Here is a 17821-nt window from a genome sequence, read left to right as displayed (position 1 = left end):
GGTAGTGAGCACTTTTTGCAGTTCAATATATATATATATATATATATATATATATATATATATATATATATATATATATATATATATTCACACTAATTAGCATTCACTAAATATGGAGTCATCTATCGCAAAAAAACATGAAACACTACACAAAACAACCAATAAAATGAATCTTTAAACAAAATATATAATACGACCACCTTATTAATTACATTACCACAATACAAAAGGAACAAAAAACAAGCTTTATTTCACATCAAAACCTTGAAACTTCACAAAACCAACACACTGCAGAATTCCAGACAGAAGAAACAAAGTATCAAAGTGCATGAGAAATGTTATAGTAAATGTAATATAAATATTAAATTAATTATTAGCAACTAAACAATACCAAGACCCTCATTACGACTTTGTCGGACGGACAACCTGACCACCAAACTTGCGGGGAGGACGTCACCAATATAGGGGTGGGCTCCTCCATGAGCATATTATAATATTCCTGCCTGGCTGACCAGCAGGAGCATTGTAGTATGCGGTTCCCACCGGGCTGCCCAGCGGGAACAGTGCAACGATATTGGTCTTGGCTCCCTTAAGTGAGCCGAGGCCGATACCATAGCAAACAGGATCCTTAGAATGCACACTGTCTGTGAGTACGCATTCCGACAGTTCTAAGAAGGGGCCATGGGCAGTACAGGGGCTCCCTGTGGCCCCTGGCAATGGTTTTCCCCCATGAGACGGCTGGCGGAAAGCTGAGTTTTAATCATCTGGGCAGTGCTGAACTCAGCACCTCCGTGGCTGCGTACAACTCAGACCGCTGTAGGACCATCGGGAACCAAGTTCTCGTCAGAGATGGCAGTCCCCTGGTGTGTCAGCCCACCAGGTTTGTAATGTGGCAGTTGGACCGTCACAGTTGCGGTGGTCTGTCCGTCACCGCGAGGATGGCGGTCATTGGACAGCCAGCCTCATAATGAGGCCCGAACTGCCTAAACCTAAAAAGCAATTTATTATAATTATTTCTATTTTCCTAACATAGAAACAGTAAACATAAAAAAAAACACCAAAAGAAAAACACTACTTTTCTAAACTGCAAACTCCACAAAAAAACTACACACAACCAAACCAAAAGTAAATCCACATAAACGTTAAAAATAAACCTAACATAAATGTAGCCCTAAAACTAAACAAAACTATTTTATAAACATTTAATTATAATAAACATTCAATTTTTGAACAGGTGAAAATGAATCACCTATCTTTTAACTCAGCAAAAATAAAGCAAACCTGAAGAAACAATTCTAGAAAATAAGTTGGCACCAAATATTAAGTATAATACTTAAAACATTGTTATGCACATTTAAATATTAAAATCATCCCAAAATATATTTTTAAAAACATTTAAATCATATTTAATTCTAAACTTTACAGATACAATGGAAGAGAGAGCCACTTAAATCACCTCCCAAAAAGGAAAACTGCTATTGTCACATATGGGTCATACTTACAACCAAGAGGACTGAGAATATACATGGGGAATGTAAAAAATATGATGCTAATGCTTCTTATGGAAGGGCTACTACTAGAAACACTGCCGTAATTAATGCTAGAAAGCATAAACACTCACTAAATATGATAAAAACAGAAATTACAAATGCTGTACCAACCTTAATAAACAAGCAAAGAAGAAGAATTCTGCAAAAATACCAAATGTTCCTGACTACACCACTGGACAAATGCCAGGTACCCTAACTTTAATAATAGTCATATCATGCCGCCATAAGGCTTCAGCTGTAACCCACTGCTGCTCCTAAAAGATGCCAAGACATAAATATTCCCTGTAATCTAACTACTGCACAAAGTCAGGAACCCCTTTCTCTTGAATGATAATAGGAATAATGACTGGAAAATAATCTACTAAAGCTAACACAAAGCCAGGCATAGGTGATGAATGGCAAATTTAAATTGTGCCTTCCACCGTTCGTACAGAGTTATACCATAGTCACAGTGGCTATCACAATACAAACATGCCTTTATAGTATGCACTTCTTCCTAATAAGCAAAGTGCTACTAACTATGAACTATTAACTCAGATCAAATCCAAAATGAACAGCAGCTACCCCTCAGAAAATTATCAGAAATTTTGAACAAGCAATTTAAATAATCTACCAACAGACCGCCATACAGGGCTGCTACTATCATTTCAACCAGATTATCTGAAGACACCTCCAAATATCAACATTAAGGGCTTCATCACAACATTGGCGGGCCCACCACAGTACTGCGAATGCTGGGGGGAAGACACCACCGCCATGCCGGCGGCGTCCCCCATGTCGTATTACAATGTTCCAGCCGGGCTGACAAGCGGGAACATTGTATTATGACGTTCCCGCCAGGCTGACCGGTGGGATCAGTGCTACGGTATTGGTGTTGGGTGCCTTAAGGGAGCCTAGGCCAATACCGTAGCACAACAGCACAATCGGAATGCACATTGTCTGCAAAGCAGACAGTGCGCAATCTGATGGTGCTGGGCAGGAAGGCTGCCATGGAAAGGCTGGCAGAAAGTTGAGTTGTGATCAGCATGGCAGAGCTGAGTGCAGCACCTCCATGGATAAGCACAACTCATATTGCGGTTAACCTGTCAGGAAGAATGTTGCTGGAGGTGACAGTGGTCTTTAGGTTGTCTCACCCATCAGGGTCATAATGTGGCGGTGGGACCGCCTGGAGTGCAGCGGCCCACTGTCTACGCAAGTGTGGCGGTCTGAAGATTGCCACACTCGTAATAATGCCCCAAGTGTAGACTACTCAACATATGCCTAATTTGCCTAAGAAATATGAAAATGAATAACCTGAGAACATGCCAGTTACAGAAGTAGCTAACCACTACAAGCTCCCTATATAGTCCTCCTGCAACTAAAGACACGAAGACAAACTTAGGGCCTCATTACGAGTTTGGCAGGCCGACCGTCAACCAGCCAGACCCATTGGGACAGCACGGTGAAAACAGTGCTGCGGCGTTGGCCTTGGCTCCGCTGGGAGCCGCGGACAATGGCTTCGCACAGAGGGTGCCTCCAGCACTCTCAGAATGAGCACTGTCTGGTGTAGCAGACAGTGTGCATTCTGAGGGTGCTGGGCAGGCGGCCCCTGTACTGCCCGATAAATGGTCGTGTGCAGTGCAGGGGCCACCCTGTGGCCCCCAGCACTGCCTTTCCATCAGCTTTTCATGGTGGGGACCCTGCTATGAAAAAGCTAGCAGAAAGGGAAGTCATGATCAGCACGGAGAGTCTGAAATCAGCGCCACCATGGCTGACCATGACTTCAACCGCCTCCAACCTGTTGGGATCTGTGATCCTGGCCGTGGCGGCATTCTCCTAGCGGTCTGACTGCCAGGGTCATAATCTGGTCAGATTACCAGGAGTGCGGCGGCCCGATCGTCACCACGAGTTTGGCAGTCCCTTTACTGCCAAACTCGTAAAGAGGCCTTAAGTCTCCTTGTGCACTATTTTGAAGTTAGTTGGGTTGTCAGAGTACAGTGACTGGCCACAGATACCAATTCAGGTATCATGTACAATGGTGGAATGTATACAACAGCACCACAGCTCAACAAGTCAAAACAAATAAAGCAGTTAGAGAATGGTACAACATCTTCCAAGCCACACTAGACCAAAGTCACCCTGTCCTCTATCAATTACCCAAACTGCTCAAAGTACTATGCTAATGCTTCTTGTAGGAAGGTTGCTACTAGAAACACTGTAGTAATTCATGCTACCAAACACACTCACCAAACATGACAGAAATAGAAAATAGAAATGTTTTAACAGACTTTAGATGAACAAAAACTAGTTCTAAAGAATCTACAGGAACAATCCTGCAAAAACATCTTACCAAACGTTCCTGACTACACTATCGGACAACTGCCGGGTGACCTAAATTTAAAAAGAATCATAGCATGCAGCCGAAAGGCTGCAACTGTAACCCCCCTGGAGCTCCTAAAACTACCAAGATACAAATATGCCATAAAATCTAACTACTGCAGGTAGTGAAGAACCCCTTTGTCATGAAATGTAAATTAAAGCAAATAATCTAGTTAGGCTAACACAAAGCCAGACGCAGATGAATGGCAAACTTGAACTGCGCTCTCCACCATTCAACAGTTATACCATACTCGGTGAATATCATAAGACAGACCTACCTTTCTAGTATGCACTTCTTTCAAATCAGCAAAGTGATATTTACTATGAACTACTAACGCAAATCAAATCCAAAAGGAACAACTACTACCCCCTTGAAAATTATATTTGATTTTGAACAAGCAACATTAAAAATCTACCCACAGAAAGCCATACAAGACTGCTACTATCATTTTAGCCAGATAATTTTGAGACACCCCCAGAAATCAACATTAAGTGTAGACTACTCAACAAATAGCCAATTTGTCTACTATGTAAAAAGATAATAGCGTGAGTATATGCCAGTTACAGAAGAAGCTACTACATGCTCCTCGTATTGTCCCCCTACAACCAAGCACACAAAGACAAAATAAGGCCCTCATTATGAGTCTAGTGGACTTCAGACCGCTAGACTCGCTGTGTCGTTGAACTGTCACACTCCTGGAGGTCCGGCCGCCAAATATGACCCTCAAGGTCGGACCACCGCCACTGCCAGGAACATGGCTCCTGACGGGGTGGCAGCGGTTGGAATCGGAGTCAGCCATGGCAGCGCTGAGTTCAGCCCCACTATGGTGATCCAAATCCAGTTTTTGCACGCCTTTTCATGGCGGGAACCCCTCCATAAAAAGGCTGGCAGAACGCCAGTCCTGGGGGCCATAAGGGGGTCCCCTGCACATAACCCTCAGAATGCGCACTAACTGCTACAGCAAACTGTGCACATTCTGAGGGTGCTGGGAGCACCCTCTGAGCGACAGTATTAACCTCGGCTCCATGAGGAGCCAAGGCCAATGGCACAGCTGGAAACCTGGATAACTGCTGGAAAGCTCAGATTTTTGAGGTTTCCGCTGGTCAGCCCAGTGGAAACCTTGTCATAGGGCTGAGGGAGACCGCCAGCTCTGTGGTGGTCTCCTCTCCACGGGGCTGGCTGGCTGGCTGGCTGGCTGGCTTTCGGCCCGCCGTCCTCGTAGTGAGGCCCTAAGTCTCCTTATGCACTAATTTGAAGATAGTTGTGTCTGGATTGACAGACTCCAATCCAGGTATCATATAAAATGGTGGAATGTTTATGCCAGCACCATGGCTCAACAAGTCAAAAGAAAAAATGCAGTTTTAAGAATGCTACAATGCCTTCCAAGCCACACTCGGCTGAAGTCACCCTATCCTCTATCAATTCCTAGAAAGCCTAAAAAATCAAAGCTGCCAACAACTTAGAATAGAACAATATATTAGGCAAATAAATCCTAAAATATCCAACCAAAACAAAAGAAATGTATGAAATTCTGTATAGCAATGTACACAATTTTATTAAAAACAAAGGCCTACTGTGCCCAGCATCCATAGCAAGAACAGTACTATAAAAAAACATATATTCCAACTATAACAAAAAAACACCTTTAAATAACAAACATACCAAACAAGTCTATGTCTAAATAGTATTTAGAATATTTTTACTATGCAGCCTGAACTATAATATATTATTAACAAATATAATATCAATGTAATACTAAAAACAAAATGCATTAAGAATGATGAACCACAATATATTAAATTGAAATATCTACTTAAATTAATACATATTAAAAACAACATATATCATCATATAAAACTAAACACCTATTACCAACTACGCATAAATACACAAACCACTTAATTAATTCCTAACCAATTAGAAATTAATTAAGTATAACTTACAGTTTTATAGCTGATGTCCAGTATCTTCTATAAAGCCACAAAAAATAAATCTGCACCAATCAAAAAAAACACAGAAATTGGCAGAGTTAAATATATTAAACCATATCCATACAAAGAAGAATAGTCCTTGAAAGCCAATATAAACCCAGAATAAAATGAAACATTGATGTTTTTTCAAATATAACCAACCTTATTTCTTTTAGATCATTGTTAGCAATGGGGTCCCTGGTTGGCAGTTAGTTTGCACTCTGTCCAAGTAGAGACCCTCACTCTAGTCAGGGTAAGGGAGAAACAAAGCTCAGATAACCCCTGCTCACCCCCTTGGTAGGTTGGCACAAGCAGTCAGGCTTATTTTAGAGGCAATGTTTAAAGTATTTGTACAATCACACATAATAACACAGTGACAACACCACAAAAACACTCAGCTTCAGTTTAGAAAAATAGCCAATATTTAGCTGTTTAAAACAAGACCAAAATGACAACAATCGAACACGATCAAAGATATGAATTTTTAAATTAAAGAGTCATAATCCATAGAAATCAATGGATGTATTGGTTTTACACACAGTACTAGTAAGCATCAAAAATGAAGCTGCACGGGCAAGCGTACGTTGGAAAAGTAAGTGATGCGTTGATTCCTGACTCGCACGTGAGGCTGTGCGTCGATTCTTCTCGGGGTCGGTTATACGATGCGCAGTGCGAAATCTTGACGCTCGATGGCGAAGAACCGTGCTGCGTGGGTGATGCATTGATTTCAGCAGCTGCAAGCAGGTGTTGCATCGATTTTCTCGCCGTGATGCAGGTAGTTCGTTGATTTTTCAGCCAAGAGGCAGGTGCTGCATCAGTTTTTCTCCCGCTTGGCTCTGGTGTGTGGATTTCAGCCTTGGTTCCACCAGCTTCTCCTTTCAAGGGCCCAGGGACTGGAGAGGGCACCACTTGGCAGGGTAGGAGTCTCAGCAAGAGAGTCCAGGTGCTGGCAGAGGAAGTTTTTGATGCCCTGAGACTTCAAAACAGGGGGCAAGCTCAGTCCAAGCCCTTGGAGACAATTCACAAGCAGGAAAACACAGCAAAGTCCAGTCTTTGTCCTCTCTAAGGTAGAAGCAGCAACTGCAGGCCAACCCAGCAAAGCACACTCACAGGAAAAGGGGCAGTACCCCTCCTCCAGCTCTTTAGCTCTTCTCTTTCGCAGAGGTTCCTTTGGATCCAGAAGTAATCTAAAAGTCTAGGGTTTTGGGTCCACTACTTATACCCAGTTCTGCCTTTGAAGTAGGCAAACTTCAAAGAAAAGTCTCTGTTGTTCACAAGATCCTGCTTGCCCAGGCCAGGCACTAAACACACACCAGGGGGTTGGACACAGCATTGTGTGAGGACAGGCACAGCCCTTTCAGGTACAGGTGTCAGCTCCTCCCTCCCCACTCTAGCCCAGGAGACTCATCAGGATATGCAAAACACACCTCAGTTCCCTTTGTGTCGCTGTTTAGAGGGAATTCACAAACAGCCCAACTGTCAGTCTGACCCAGACCAAGATTCCCCAGGCAGAGGCACAGAATAGTTAGGCAAGAAAATGCCCACTTTCTAAAAGTGGCATTTTCAAACTGCCAATCTAAAAACCAACTTTACCAAAAGATGTATTTTTAAATTGTGAGTTCAGAGACCCGAATTTCTATATCTCTATCTGCTCTCAATGGGAAACTGCGCTTAAAAGATATTTAAAGGCAGTCCTCATGTTAACATATGAGAGAGATAGGCCTTGCAACAGTGAAAAATGAATTTGGCAGTATTTCACTATCAGGACATGTAAAACACGCCAGTGCATGTCCTACCTTTTAAATACACTGCCCCCTGGCCATGGGGCTACCTAGGGCATACCTTATGGGTGCCTTACATGTTAAAATAGAGAAGGTTTGGCCCTACAAGTGGGTACACTTGCCAAATCATATTGACAGTGCAGGACTGCACACACAGACCCTGCATTGGCAGGCCTGAGTCATGTTTACAGGGCTACTCATGTGGGTGGCACAACCAGTGCTGCAGGCCCACTAGTAGTGTTTGATTTACAGGCCCTCATCACATCAAGTGCACTTTACTAGGGACTTACTAGTAAATCAAATATGCCAATCATGGAAAAGCCTATTAAAGTTACAATTTACACAGAGAGCACTTGCACTTTCGCACTGGTCAGCAGTGGTAAGGTGCCCAGCGTACCAAAACCAGCAAAAATGAAGTCCAGCACACAGACAAAAACACAGGAAGCAGAGGCAAAAAGACAGGGGAAACTGTGTCAATGATGCTAGGTCTAACAACCATTATATCAAAAAATAGGAAAAATTGTTCTCTGATGAAAAACCTGTAAAATAAAACTTTATACTCCGCCCACACAAAACAAATACCCCATAAACATTAAAGCACAATAACATTCATTATAAAACAGCAAACACATAAATACAATTTAAGACAAAAACAGTGACCTATAAGAAAACAAAACAAAACTACACTAAACTACTTTACTACCCCTGAATACATCCCTCTACCACCAATACCCAGACCTTAACTTAAAAGTAGTCTTACCTCATCTGTAGAAAAGCAGCAGGGAACCGTGACCAACACAAATTAGGAAGAACCCAAAAATTAGACTAATAGACTAAAAATGAAATATAGAGTTAAGAAAATGTGGTTGCTAAATGAAAAATAAAAAGGAATCAGTGGTTATTAAAATTACATATTAAAATATTTATCTTTTTTGTTATAAAAATGTTTTAAAATGCTTAATCTTATCAAATTTTACAAAGTCATATATTTTAATACCAAAGCATACACAATTATTGAGGAATGTTACGGTAATGTATTTTCATCTTTGTACATTTAAAAATTAAAGTAGCTCAGTTATTAGATGAAACAAAAATGAAGTTGCATGAGTACTGATTAAAAATAAGATTTGTTTCTTAGAACAGCTCCATGAATCCTGATGAAAAAAATTCCACTTCTTGAGATATTCTGACAACCGACACGTGTTTCATTTATATTTGACTTTCTTAAGGCTGCAAAGTCCATAAAGTTGAATACATAAATAACCCAAGTATGCACAAAAAGTATACTTATATTCAGGAGAAAGGGAGTCCAAAAGAATCAGATATCATGAATTAAAAGAACACACTGAAACCATTGAATAGAAGTTCAGTACTGTGTATTAAATTAACAAGGTTCGCAGAGGTGTGTACTGGTGAAAAGTGTACCCGTATCCAAGAGGAAAGATTAAGGCAGAAACACTTTTTAAAGTAGTAAAACTTGCAAGTACTCCGAGAATAATGAAATGGATTGCATCAATCCAGAAAATAGAGGTGAAAGCATTGTTTATCCAATCCAATAGACCAAATAAGTGTAACGGTTAGCTGAAAACTACAAAGTGTAAAATATAAACCTTGCACAAGACTTGTTAGAAAAAAGAGAGGACAATATCTCTAAAAAGTTCCAAACATAACCGTTGAATTATTGGAAGGTTCTAGATCATCAGCAAACCCCATATAGCTATAAAGGGTGTTTCTGAGGAAACATTAAAGAACGGTGATTACAATCTACTTCTGAGGAAGCAGAGCTGGGGTAGGTCTGACTGCTGGACGCCACATCACCTTCGTAACACTAATTAGTATTGACTCTGCCTTCACTTGAGGGTAACTATGGATACCCAAATAGTGTCGGTTTTCATAATGATAAGATATCAAACTACATCATCTTGCGGTGACATGTGATTGGTAATCTCTGGAAACACATAAATTAAGATTCCCACCACTGTGCAGATTAGAAAAATTGGTCCTGAAGAATTCACATAGATCTGTAGTGACTTTAATCGTCAATAAACATATTGACTCGCTGAGCTATTGAAGATCATTGCTTCTCCTGGCAGCAACCATCCTTTTAATTAGACAGGTGGACCTGTTTATCAAAAACCTCCCTGAATACCACTTAGTCTATTTTAGCCTGCACTTTCTCCAAATTCACCTTTTTTACACCAATCTACACCATTAGCCCCACACACACTTTACATTAGATCTCTATCAAAGATCTCCTGCAAACAGCCGCCTGTGGGTGGCCGTTGGGCATTGCACTGCCGGCCTATGGAGGAGCATGCGCCATAATGAAGCATGAAACCCTTCGGGTGTGTGAGGGCTCTTCATCCTGAGGTGGAAGACCCCTCCTTATACCTCAGTCCAGATAACCAGACCTATTTCTTCAATCTTCATAATTTCTAATAAAGGAACTGCATTCCCTTTTTGTGACACTTTCTGTTTAGGAGCACCTATGCTGGACCTTTAAGCACTCTTGGTCCCACCTCTTTGTAGAAAATAAAATCTACTTGTAGGTAGCTGGCCTGTTGTGTGGTGGGTACCCAAGGTACTTATACCTTATACCGGGCACAGGTATCCCCTCTTAGTGAAGTGTGGGAAGTGTCTAAAGCCAGGGTCTCTGGAGATATCTGTCGATGAGCAGCCAAGGCTTAACTAGGAGACATGCAACGCTCATGCAATACAACTGGAGTCACACAGCACTTACACACATGAAAGAAAACACTCAGTTGTACAAAAATAAAGGTATTTTATTTTTGGGACATAATACCACAAAATACTAGAAGGTCAACCCTCCAATAGGAGATAAGTAATACACAAAATATACACCAGCAATCAGGAATAGGCATAGAAAAGGTTAGAAAACAGTGCAAATAGCAATAATCAATAGTGACCATAGGGGGAACAGAAACCATATACTAAAAAAATGGAATGCAAACACAGGACCCCCACCTAGGTAAGTGGAATGTGTAGAGGGGAGCTAGGGGTACTAGAAAACCACAGAGGTGAGTAACACAGTACTCCCCAGCGACCAGGAAAGCAGGTGTAAATCACTGGAGTTTCCCCAAAGCATCCAAAAGGAGGAAAAAACAAATAAGACACCCAGACAAGACTGCAAGAAAACAGCAGTGGATTCCTGAAGAAGAGGACCTGTTGAGAGAGGGGACCAAGTTCAAAAGTCACAGTGGAGTCCAGAAGGAGTAGGAGTTACTACCCACTCAGCTGTACTTGCAGGAGTTGATTGACACTAAAGAAGAACAGTCAGCACTGCAGCCCTGGAGCTGGAGAACAGTTCCTGATGGATGCAGAAGATATCCCATGCTAGAGTGAAGATTGCAGATGGGTGTCGGTGCAGGAATTCCACCAACAAGCTTTAGCAAAGGCAAATTTGCGGTTAGTGGAAAAGAGGTGCTACCAGGGACCAGCAAGGACCAGGAGGACTCAACTCAGGAGGGGGAGTCACAAGGGACCCTCAGTGTCACAGAGAGTCCACATAAGCAGAGGCAGCACCCACAGGAGTCCCACAGGATGGGGGTACAGCAGTCACAGAAGGAGCCCACGCAGCACTACAGAAAAGGATCCCACGCTGCAAGAGAACCACGCAGAGGCCTGAGCGTTGCTGAAAGAAGTGATGGGGACTGGAGCTGCATGTCGCCTGAAGATCCCTTGGAGGAGATGCAAACAAACCTTGGCAGCTGCAAGAGAAGCAATGCACAGGGGTACTGTCCTATGTGGGAAGGCAATGGCTCACTGCCCCCAAAGTTGGACAGCTGACAGAGAGGACCAAGAGGACTACTCCGGACCACCAGCCGTGATGCAGGATCCATGCAGCTCAAGATGAGGGGAGATCCACGCAGCCGATCGTCGTTTGCAGCAGGTGCCTGCGGATGCAGGGGTGTGACTCTTTCACTCCAAGGGAGATTCCTTCTTCTTCTTGTGCAGGCTGAAGAGTTGCTGTCTTCTGAGTATGCACGGCTGTGAAAATGTTGCAAAGGTGGCAAGAGCCGTGGAAACAAAGTTGCAGAAGAATCTTCTTCATTGATTGCAGCGTTGTCGGTTCCTGGAGGGTCCAGTCGCAGTTTCAGTGCTAGAAATCGAAGTGGAGGTTGCCTGGGAATCCTGCTGGAGTCTTGCAAACTGAATCTGAGGACCCACCCATGAGGGACAGCCTAAATAGCCCTGAAAGGGGGATTGGTCACCTAGCCAGGTAAGCGCCTATCAGGAGGCGGCTCTGACGTCACCTGCCTGGACTGGCCACTCCGATGCTCCCAGTGTTCTCTGCCAACCTTGAAACAAGATAGCAGAACTCAGGGACCCTCTGGAGGAGCTCTGAGCACCACCCCTGGGGTGGTGATGGACAGGGGAGTGGTCTCTCCCCTTTCTATTGTCCAGGATCATGCCAGAGCAGGGACTGGGGGGTCCAAATGTGCCCTTCAAAGCATACCAGTGGCTTGGGGAGGCTACCCCTCCCAAGCCAGTCACACCTATTTCCAAATGGAGAGGGTGTTATCTCCCTCTCCTAAAGGAAATCCTTTGTTCTGCCTTCCTGGGCTTGATCAGATCAAGCAGCAGGAGCACAGAAACCTGTCTGAGGGGTGGCAGCAGCCTGGGCTGCCTGGAAAACCCTGTAAGACTGGTGGTAGCAATGCTGGGGGTCCTCCAAAGAGCTCCCAGAGGGCATGGAATCATACTTCCAATACTTGCAACAGTATTGGGGTACGATTACGACATGTTTGATACCAAATACTCCTAGGTTCAGAGTTACCATTATGTGGCTGGACATAGGTAGTGACCTATGTCCAGTACATGCATGAAATGGTGTCCCTGCACTCAGGGACTCCAGGAAAATGGAACTGGAGTTTGTGGGGGCACCTCTGCTAGTGCAGGGGTGCACTCACACAAAGATACTTGCACCCTGCCCTCTGAGGGCCTGCCATAGGGGTGACTTACAGTGACCTGGTGAAGTGACCTGGTGCAGTGACCTGGTAGTGAAAGGGTGCATGCATCCTTTCACACAGGCTGGAATGGCAGGCTTTCAGAACACTTTGCATGGGCTCCCAGTGGGTGGCAGAATACATCCTGCAGCCCATAGGGAACCCCTGGTACCCCAATGCCATGGATACCTATGTACCACATACTAGGGACCTACCTGGGGGTACCAGTATGCCAAATGTGGGGTGAAAAAGGTTCAAGCAACCAAGTTGAAAGGAGAGAGCATAATCACTGGGGTCCTGGTTAGAAGGGTCCCCGTGAACACAGTCAAACACACTGACAAACAGTCCAAAAAGTGGGGATAACCATGCTAGAAAGAGGCTACTTTCCTACACTACTAATATACAAAAAAATTGAAAGGACATCAAATGTTAAACCAAATGTTTAAAATGATATCTGAGGTTAATATTATATTGAAAACGTTTTAACTTCTCAACTCCAAATGGGCAAACATTCCATAAACCACTTTAAAGAAACCTCTGGTTAGCGATGACCTCTAACTTTGATTAGCCTTATTTTTCTTGAAGATTTAATTAATGCTAACCAATCATTAACCTTTTAAACAACGGTAAGTATAGGTAGCAGCCCCAGAGCAAGACTAGAGCATCAAATACATCCACACCCCCTCCTTCTGATTGCAAAGGAATGCTCAAAGTCCCTTTCAGCTATAAGCACGTATCATAGAAGTAGAAACGTGGCATTTCTTTCATCCGGATGCCTGCGTCCATGGAAACAGAGGTAGGACTGCAGGCCCACACTACAGTTGTCCAGGACCAATCATTCACTGCCGCAGGCTGCCTCTGCCTTGCTTGAGGATGCTTTAAATTGGGCTGCTCCGCTGCCGCGAGGGCACCTGCGCTCAGACCTCCGCGTGCGCCAATCAAAGAGGCTGTTTTCTTTTCAGTACAGGGGAATTGTGCGGACCCGCAAGAGAAAAATAGATGTGGTGCAATGACCTGTAAAATAAATGTGCCTCGAGTGGAGCGTGACAGGCAGGGGATGACAGCAGCTTTGAAGGAGGGGAGGACCTGACAACAAGCAGTGCTGTGTGCGCAGAACACCAAGGTAAATATTTCCTGCATGCCTCATTCTCTCTCTCCCACGAGATCTAGATAGATAGATAGATAGATAGATAGATAGATAGATAGATAGATATTGTTTTGTTGGTCGTCCACTCGGCTGTCTTTGGCTCCCCGCCCCTGGTGCTCTGGAATCCGAAGGTTGTGATGGTGGCTCGGGGCTGAAGCTACCTTGGATCATCTCGAATATTTCGCTGCTGTTCAAGATTAGACTTTAAAAAGGACGCGGCTTGTGCAAAGAAGTGGCGTCCACCCCAGCTGTCAATAACGTGCGCAGTCACATCCCCCACGGGGCACAGAAAAACAAAGGATTTGCATTTCTCTATGATGTCACAAAGGCATGTCCGACCTGAAACATTTCAGCAACATTCATTCGCGCGCGGCTCGTCCAGAATTCCCTCATCTTTATCTGTATGGGGCGATTTTTTTCTCGCATATATTCGGCCAGATGCATTCATCAGAGGTGCGCAATGTAATCCCTTGTTGACCCAGATTCAAACTGTTTCTACCGACGTGCGGTTTAATAACTGAATGCCCATGGACATGACAGGCTCCGTTTTTTGTTGGATACTGAATTCCATTAGGCAATTTCCGCTTCCGAACTAGCAATTCCGATCCAACTGCGTTAAAATATTGCAACCCCGAGCTGTTCAGTATCGTTCCTTCTTCCGCTCCCACTGATTTTAAAATATGTCAGTTGTGTTTTTGCTGCTGTGCAAAGTGGCGACGTTTTACACGCATCGGTTTTTAAACACCGTTTCAGCGAATACGATTCGGCCATCTAACACATTTGTTTAATCTGCGGTGTAGACTGGATAAAATGTGGTTGATGAAAGGTACCGAACTTAACATTTCGCAGTTTTCATTTCGCTGAAATGCCAGACTGTTTCCGACTGTAACAATAACAAAGGATGTACAAATTATAAGTAAATTACTCAGCACCTGCCTGCACACTCATTTAAAGCACTGCAGTAAAATGCACATGCCTGGAAGTTATATAGCGCTTCATGCTCGTAAGCGCTCCAATTTTAGCAACCAAAGGCTCTAACTGAGACAACGACGTAAAGTGACTTGAGCAAGATCAGATGACTTGGTTAAGCCAAAGCGCTGTGATTAGAGCTATATTGTAGACACCTTTTCCGTTTTTCAACATACCTCCAGTTACAGTAAAACAGCTGTCCCATTTTTTTAAACGTCCTCTTTAAATGTGTATGTTACATATTAAAATTACATATTATGCATAACAGGTGTTATTGAAAGATTTTGGTGTAATTCTTCAATCTGGACAAAGAGGCACATTTTTTAGAACCTTTTATCAGGTTATTACCCCCAAGAATTAGGGGCATATTTTAATCTCCAGTGCACACTAAAACTTTAAATAATATAGTGCTGATTTGTCAGCCTAACACTGGCTGCTTTTAAAGATGATTCACAAAAATAACAAACACTCAAAAAGGTGATGGGAGGGTGCGTGACACCCATCTAACCAGTGGCGATCGCTTTGGCTAGCTTTGGGACCAAGCGACATACCAATCAGCCTTGACCCTGCTCCTATATAAACAGTCCAGTCCAAACATGGTTGGTCCTAACCTGAGGTGACAAGTTGGGCAAACCAACAATGAGTTGGAATGCACGTTCCATCCCCGAGCGACTGCCAGTGCTTAGACTTATTGCAAGCATCCTCCCATCACCTTTCGTCTGTTTGATGTACCGCTAAGTGGCATGCCCAGACGTGCGTCGTTAGCTCGCTGTGCCACTGGAACCAAGCTACGCCCAACTGAAGAGCCTCAATGAGGGTGAAACCGGTCTTGAGTTGCTTGTGTTCCGGTTCAGAGAGGGCCTGGCTTGGCCGCTTGGGCTGGTCTGTTGCATTGGAGCAGGGTCAAGATTGATTTGCAAATGGCCGGGTATAATCTGAGGTGCATAATGGTTGAAAGAAGAGTGATGCACCTGACAGCGTTAAAGAAAGACTAATCTCATTTGCTACGGAAAGTATAAGGATTCCTTGTTTGTGGCTGATTGTGGTATTTCCAAAGGAAGGTCTGTGTCGGCTAATACTGCCACTGTGGCAGCTTATTTTCACAATATCTATGCATGAATTGTATTTGTAGGGTGCCATCCAAGCTCAAGAGCAGCCGGGGAGTGGGGGGCGTTAACATGGGGCAAGGCTTCCAGAAAGATATGATCACTGGGGAAAACACTATTATGAAGTCTCAGTGTTTTGGTTCATTAATACCACTCTCAATAGGTATCAATACTTCAGAGAACAACATTCACCGGACACAGCACTATTGGATCCTATTTAGTGGCGCAGGTCACATTGGGTTGTTTGCAATAAAGTTGCGTCGTTTGCCTCATTCCAAAATCAGAATTATGTGGGTTTAACCAAACACAAATTCAGCCAAGTTTTATCATGCAAAAATCCTGCAGGAAAAACACAATGGTGCCTGGTAATTCTCAGATATCTTTAAATCCAGCTAGTGTATACCAGTGGCGGCTCCTCCGTTTGGGCGGAGGAGTGTTGCCCCTCGCCAGCAGCGGCAGCTGCAAAACCTTTTAAAAAACACAATAATACACTAAGGCGGTCATTCCGACCCTGGCGTTCATGGACCGCCAGGGCCGGTGACCGCGGGAGCACTGCCAACAGGCTGGCGGTGCTCCCAAGGGCATTCTGACCGCGGCGGTACAGCCGCGGTCAGAAACGGAAAACCGGCGGTGTACCGCCGGTTTTCCGCTGCCCTGGGGAATCTCAAGCTGCGCCGCCATGGGGATTCCGACCCCCATACCGCCATCCTGTTCCTGGCGGTTTTGGCCGCCAGGAATAGGATGGCGGTATGGGGTGTCGTGGGGCCCCTGGGGGCCCCTGCAGTGCCCATGCCAATGGCATGGGCACTGCAGGGGCCCCCGTAACAGGGCCCTACCATGATTTTCAGTGTCTGCCATGCAGACACTGAAAATCGCGACGGGTGCAACTGCACCCATCGCACCCCTTCCACTCCGCCGGCTCCATTCGGAGCCGGCATCCTCATGGAAGGGTGTTTCCCGCTGGGCTGGCGGGCGGCCTTCTGGCGGTCGCCCGCCAGCCCAGCGGGAAACCCAGAATACCCGCGGCGGTCTTGTGACCGCGCAGCGGTATTCTGGTGGCTCCCGCCGGCCCTGCGGATACCGCGGCCGGCGGGAGTCAGAATGACCCCCTAAATGTATTATTGTTTTCTTTGAGAAGGGCGAGGCCACGGGGGTGAGGTGCAGCCCCCCTTCACAGCGCATGTGTGTTTGGCCGGCCGTCTCGAGTTTATACACTTATTTGCGCTTAGATCAAGCCTCTCTTGGGACTCAGCATGAGACCCTTAAATATGCCGACCATGGAAACTGTTCAGCTGATGTAGATTCACAAAGGCTGCCAGGCTCTAATCTGGTGGTATTCATGGAATTCCAGACAATCCATTTGTAAATGAAACGTGTTGTCAATGTCCTCTTGTGAACAAAGCTTTTTTTCACAGCAAATCCTTCTGTGTGCCGGGATCTCCATGTAAGTTATTCGTGGTAGTGATGGACTTCATTTTAAAAGAAAGGAACAGGTCCTGTCATGCCGAGCATCCTCTCCAGTTTGGTGCACGGCACCGGTCCATTTTGTTGGATTCTGCACAATAAATAACATGTATACCTGTTAAGGTCTCCTGGTCCGACTCACTGATCAGTGCGCCTAATCATAGGAGTCCATGTTACTAATGGCGTTTATCTTCTATGCATATACCAGCAGCACCCAAGAGCTTCTTATTGTGTAAAGCACTCATTGTGGCCATACTTCTATCTTTGCCCACTGTAGCAGTCTGTATCGAGGGCTACCATACTAACTTAGGTGTATGCAACTCAAATCTGAAGAGGTTTAATACCATTAACATTTAAATATCATCCTGCCAACAAATTAGGGTCAAAATATCTACTACTACATATTGTGAAGGTAAGTATACATAGGTACGTTTAGGTTTACTATATATAACTGTACATATAGGTACTCAATAGTACATATATCTTCAAGGTATGTATATGTGGAGTT

At 44.3% G+C, this 17821-nt stretch overlaps 1 protein-coding gene across 4 annotated transcripts in view; it reads left to right on the top strand.

The window, feature by feature from the left end:
* Positions 1–17821, top strand: part of PIGZ (phosphatidylinositol glycan anchor biosynthesis class Z) — a 127524-nt gene that overhangs the window by 34829 nt on the left and 74874 nt on the right. The window contains exon 1 of one of the 4 annotated variants that reach the window (XM_069213140.1): positions 13451–13750. The exons of 2 other annotated variants lie outside the window; for them this stretch is intronic. The gene's annotated coding sequence lies outside the window, so the exon portion shown is untranslated. Of the gene's footprint in view, positions 1–13450; positions 13751–17821 lie in introns of those variants that run through there. One more of the 4 variants, XM_069213142.1, reaches the window with a different exon arrangement.

The sequence above is a fragment of the Pleurodeles waltl genome, chromosome 11 (genome assembly GCF_031143425.1).
Source record: "Pleurodeles waltl isolate 20211129_DDA chromosome 11, aPleWal1.hap1.20221129, whole genome shotgun sequence".
In the NCBI taxonomy this organism is placed as follows: domain Eukaryota; kingdom Metazoa; phylum Chordata; class Amphibia; order Caudata; family Salamandridae; genus Pleurodeles; species Pleurodeles waltl.
Note: the sequence above shows the minus strand (reverse complement) of the source record. Positions and strands in the feature narration are given on the sequence as shown.